Source organism: Acipenser ruthenus, chromosome 29, assembly GCF_902713425.1.
Source record: "Acipenser ruthenus chromosome 29, fAciRut3.2 maternal haplotype, whole genome shotgun sequence".
NCBI lineage: Eukaryota > Metazoa > Chordata > Actinopteri > Acipenseriformes > Acipenseridae > Acipenser > Acipenser ruthenus.
In genome coordinates, this window is record NC_081217.1 from 5727423 (window position 1) to 5733938 (window position 6516).

A 6516-nucleotide genomic window follows, 5' to 3' on the forward strand; every position below is an offset into this window, starting at 1 on the left:
ATTAATCAGAATTGAGTTTTACTGAATCAAAAGGGTGGGTCCCATTAATAACAAAAGAATTTTGAAAAGAATGAGGAGACGATCCTGGATGCCTTTGTGTGGCTCCGAGCGCAGGCACCCCACTGAACGCGTATGCCTTCTACAGTATTTTATCATGAGGATTGCTTCCTTCTCCTCCGTGTTCATTTAGAAATTGTGCAGTTTTATAAAAGCCTTGTATGAATAGCCACGTAAACTCACAACAATAAAGGGACTGCAGCTCATCAAGTGTTTGGCTAATTATAATTTAAGGCTGAATAACAAGAGCAGCTAAAGAGCTTTTGAGTTCTTGTCGTAGAAATAAATTGCCAGGATATTTGTTTTTGCGTATCCACTGCAGATCTAGCAACCGGCAGTCACTTCTCAGTGGGAGATCGCTTTAGATTTGCTAATTTACACTAAGGAGAAACTGATTTTGAAAGACAATAACACACATTTAAAAGAACTGAGAAATATATTTAGGTAATTATTTTGCCTTGAATTAGTGTATTACCCATAGAATAGATATCAAAATGTATATATTTCAGTGTATCATTCATATAGACTCATTTTTGATTATGTATCAATTTAAATTACTAAGGTTCAGGGAATTGTGTGCTACAGCCTTTCTAGATTTCTGCTCAGTAAGGGCCCTGGTTCCCAGAGAATTCCAAATATCAATCTTAGAAGACTGCATGAACCTTTTACAGAATAATAATATTAAGCATTAGATACTGGTTTTAAAAGGGACCAGTGTGCAGTATCAAAAACAAGCGATTCCTGTGGGAGACCTCCAGAGTGGCTCTTGCAAATACTGTACCCTTTTCCTGTATAGTAAAGAGGAAGTCCTGGAATGAGCAGGTCTTAGTTTAATAACACCTATTTGTATGAGGGTTGCAATCTTTATGGTATTTCAGATCCCTCAACAATATTAAAATACTGTATATCTCTTGCAATATCAGATACACATCAATACAGGATTCCAGGGCTTTAGGGGTCTGTGGTGTTCATGAACCAAGTACTGCAGCACAGAGCTTTATATCTACAAACCATGAGGGTATAATTCTGCATTTACTTAAAATGTGTGTGCAGCACTTTTTAACAACACGCTATTTCACACAAGCAAAAATCTATTCCTGTCCCTGCTGCCAAATTAAAGCTCTGTCAATACACAGTCAAGTCATGGAGCTGCACTCTTTAATGAAACGCTGCATGTGCTACAAGAATCATCCACATATTGACAGTTAAGCTATTGCAGCGACCTGCTAATACTTGTGATCCCAGGGTCAAGACAGATGCTAATTATTTTAACCCCGATTTTTTCCCCAATTTGGAACGTCCAATATTTTTTTTTTCTCCTCACCGCAGCAATTCCCCACACAGCTCAGGAAATCCGAAGGTTTAGCGAGCGTCCTCCGATCCCACAACCGAGTCAGCTTCCTCTTTTACACGCAGGGACTCGAGAGCGGATGTCAGAGAGCTACAGGTCTCTGGAGGACAAGGACCAGTCCTGCAGGGGTCCGTTCTGAGCTCACTGGGCACCTGGCCAGCAGGGTTCGCTGTGGCACGATGAGAAGCAGCAGTCCATGACTCACTCTGCACACCACGCACCACTGCTTTTAACAGGTGAGCCACTCGGGGACCCTCAGTAACTAAGCTTTTCAAATCCATTTTCCTACTCTTAGTTTGGTTCAGTACCCTGTGCCTTGCCGCTTCCTAATATGTTTTCCTTGAAGTATTCATTCCTAGCTATACATATTTCATAACGTCTTGCCTGAAATCTGTCCTGTTCAAAGATTCCCCCAAATGAATGAGTAAAACAAATTGGACAAGCTTGGATTTTGATTATTTGTAAGCCAGGGTCTTGGTTTTTTCCACTGTAAACAGATAATCTTTCCCCAGATAATCACGATAATCATGTAGGCTGTGACATTATGTTAGCTTCATTTTTTTTTAACTGGGCATTTTTTTTCCCCTGCCCAGATTGCATGAAATATGAAGAGAGATAGAAAAGCAACAGACGAAACAAAGAGCATATGGGAGTAATGGCACCTGGGACACTAACCTAGCATCAATTAAAAAACTGGACAATTGCCTTTCAGGTTAAATAATCTTGGTATAGGATACATGGATTTTGTCTTCCTGTTCTTGTTCTGGTGTTATGCACCCAGCTCAATGTATTTTTAAAATAAAAGTTCACACACACACACACAGTTTTGCATGGTAAGCAAAACTGTCATCTTTGCAATAAAATGAACAAGTAGCTCTTGTGTTTTTCATCTTGAAAATACACGCTTCAGGCAAGGTCATTAAAAATAACTAATTTCCGACACATCATTTTAGTGCTAACATGGTTCAGAACAAACTACTGTGACACAGCAGTGAGTGAGGGGTGCCCTGGCTCTTCTGGCTCTGGAAGAGGAAGCATCATGATCATCTTGTGTTGTGTTCCTATATATCCATCATAAACCCCTCCTTTTTTCTTATTTGACGTCAACATCAATGCAATCTGTTTTACTGGGAGAATGACTGTGCATTAGTGACTACCTGTAGATGTTAATATGCGATGCAACATGAGAGGAGTCTTGAGTTGAGTGTCCGTCCCGATAAAGGAGAGTCAGGGGGTACCAGCTTTGTAAATATTCCTCTGGTTATTATTCATCTCGGAGCTACTGCTCGCACCTTGGAGGACTCGGCAGGTACCAGGGTTTGAAAGGCTGTTCCTTCTCAGATTGCCTTGGCAGCTTGCCTCACAGCACACCTTTTATTGGAATTGCTCCCATCTGGCTGTCACCAAACATCTGCATTTCAATTTGCTCCCTCTAGTTCGCTCAAGTCTTGAATTGATTCTGGCAATTCCAATATAGATTTGCCCCCGGAGAGAGTACTGATGAAGGACTTGGACGCTTGCTTTTATTCAGGAAGCACCAAGCAAATGCCTTCCAGTTTCACCGCTCCCTTTTCTCCAGATCCAAGCAGATCTCTCTAAATGAAATCTTCAATTCCTTACACAAGCAGAAGGAAATTGAACTGTAATGCTGCAATGTTTACTAAGAAAGCAGTTTTTTTTTTTTACCCCATGTGGGTGTCCCTCTTAACTGCTTTCCTGTATGATTTCTGCACTGTACTTGAGTTAGTTAGATCACAGCGCTCAGTATTTACATCAGGAGGCTACACCAGATTATTATAATTATGTTTTAAAGGGAATAAATTTGTCAAGTAAGAGCGGTTTAAAAAAATGTTAGGTACACACCAGGATGGTTGAAAATAATTTCAAACATTGGGGTAATTCTACCAATTATTTTATCCAGATTTAAACAGACTTGAACATTCCCTAATCGTGTGCTGTTAATTGCTTCTGAATTTCTGAAAAATGTCACAATTGCATATCACATTTATGTACCCAAATCAAATACATAAAAGAGCGAGAAACCAAATATGTGCATTTGCTTTGAAACAAAGCTTGGTTAGTCTGAACAAAACAGGCATTCAAAGGCTTCCTAAATAAGAAATATTAACTAGCACTTGGACTACACCAAGGATCACTTCAAGCAACACCTGCTACCTGTATACAGGTTTAAATACCTGCTGCACTAACACCTGCTGGTACAGGTTACAAAGGACTGTACTTAATAAAAAGCTGCATAAGGCCCTTCTTTCCAAGGCTAGCATGTCAAGAGGACTAGCGGCTCCCTTAATGCCAAGAGCTTAATAAAGTCTTCCTTTCATTCAGCAATGCCTGAAAATACAGTTCGGAAAAACCAAATTGAGAATCACGTACTATTCACACCGTCGGTGGTCTTTTACAGAAAACCCCTTGCAGATCCAGCTGGTAGTTGCGTGCCAAAATGAAACCTGGCGCCCATCCAGCACGCAGAAGCCCCTTTAATACGCATCGCTCTCTGCCAATCTGGTTCAAACATCACCACATGTCTGAGAGTGTCATCCCTGCAATGTGCAACTTTTTTTATTTATTTTTTTTTTTTTTTAGAGGTTCATGACTTCTCAGAATTGTTTGTATATCGTTTTTACTTCCTCAGCTTAAATGAAAGTTTAGCCTCAAGTGCCACTTACTTAAATTGTCAAGAGCACTTTGTTTTGTCAGCATTTTAATAGGGATTAATAAAATCAGCAAACTTTCAAAAACAGTTGCGTGCCCTTAAAAGACGCAGAAGAAATTGGAGCCTCTTGATTTTCAGGTCTATGGCCATGAATAGATTTCTACAGTATGGACAGTGTAGAGCTGCAATCGATCATTGATTAGGTGGCTATTGACCTTCCTCCAGTACTCCAATGATCCTGTTTTTTATTTCCCATTTATTAAGCAGCCCTGACTCAGTCACTTATTGATTGGATAGATTCCTGTAGTCCAGGACTACATGTCTGTCTGTTTTAAGAGATGTAGACCACAAAACAAACTAAAACTAAAACTGTACATTGTGTGTAGGGTGTCTCTTACAGTTTAAAAGATGCAATCTTATGCCGCTTGGGTGTGAGGACTGTGAAACGAAGCTAAGCAAAATGATACCTCTTAGAATCAAAAGACACCCTACACACAGCGTATTTACTTATTATAAAGCTCAAAAATAGATATTGTAGTAGACAAACAACTGCTTTTTTCAATATAAAAAGGGGTTGTTTTTTAACTTTCAAATGGAGCTGGATGTTTTGCATACAGGATGACATCTGCAAACAGGATAAGATGTTCTGGAAATTTGACAAACCCTTTCTCATAGATGATTTATAATAAGAATAACTGATTGGTTTTTTTTTTTGCTTCTTTAAAGCCATGAGAAGTACAGCAGCTCCATAATCAATGTAATCTCAGATACGTGCGCCGGTACCCACCACACCTTTTGAAGGAAAATAAAAATAGTAATAAGAACATGAAGCAGCACATGCTTTTCTATTGTTCGGATGTCTCAGTACTGAGCATGACAGGAGTGGTGGAGATGAATATTGCATCGGCATGTATTTTGTAGTCATTCTTATCAGATTTGTGCTTCAACAAAATATTGACATGCTTTATTGCATAAACATTCTAAAGATAAAGAGTGAGAAGGTACCGCACCAGGAGGCTGGCATCAAAACTGGTGGTACAGAAAGTAATGCCAAGCAAGCACCAAGAAAGGAAATTGCTATGCCCTTTTTATTTATTTATTAGAAATATATATGAGATCATTACTTAACATTTGGCCATCTTACCAGTTACAATGTAAAGTCATTGCAATGCAAGCTAAGTAAGAAAATATTGCATCAGGTGCTAAAATCAGTGGAAGAAGCATGTCATGTTTTGACATAATCATGTTTTAATTGCAATTTAACCGGTGGGGCTGGGGTAAACAGGAATGTACAGCAGCAGGAAAATGGTGTATATAAATGGGGTCAATGCTCATAAATAATGAAGAACATATAGTTCATTACAGATCAGTCTGCAATCTTATCATTCCATTTCATCAGATTAGGACACTGCAATCATTTTGCCCAATGCCAATAATTACAATAACAGAATTACAAAGACAGCCCATATAGGGACCTGGTAACCTGGTATGGGTAACAGAGACAACCAGGTATACAGGTGGGACCGGCCATTCTGTGCTATATACAGGGACTGCTAAACCCTGGCTTTCTTTATTGGGCAATCAGCGATATATCATGCAAGTTACAAGACACACATGCTAAATTATTGGTTATGAATTCCGATAGGATTTCATAGGATTACCATCTGAATAAGTCATGTTTTGTACATATTTTGTAAATAATTTCTTGGTATTAAAAAAAAAAAAAAAAAATGGCCCAAGATTCATGATGATTTTAAGTGGAACGCTACAAGAATACAATATTATTCTTTGGATTTCATGTGTCCATTATTTTAAAACTAAATAATCATCGCAGGCTAATATTTCCTAATGATATGGGCATTGCTATTATTGCCTACTTCAAATTCAATAGAGATGCTCTACTTAGAATGTCGGTATTATTGAAAATGAAAACAATTATATACAGTACCAGAACTGTACATTAATGGTTTAAATTATCTTTAAAAGTTCTGCTATAAGGAGAATGCAGCTGCTGTATTAGACATCTGTACCTAAATCCAGGGGAATTTCAATTGTTCTCTCTCTCTCTCTCTCTCTTTAGAGTTGGCCTGTGGAGTATTGGCTCGGGCCCTGAAAAGAACATGGTTGCTAAGCAACCAGTTGTGGTTGCCATGGTGAATTTATGTGGAGCAGCTGGTCCAATCAGCATTAACTGCAGGCTAGCGGAGGCAAAGCCAGTGAATTTCATGCCAGTACAGACAGGAAGGAAAGCTGTTGAGGCATGCATGATGCCGAGGAGAGAAGCGTGCTGCCTATGAGCGTACAACAACACAGGCACTATGATTAGAAACAAGCTTACTAATGAATATTCATTCGGCTGATTAAGCCAAACTCAATTATATACTTGACTGCTAGAATTAAACTGGTTTGCATTTTTTTGTATTCATTTATTAACTGC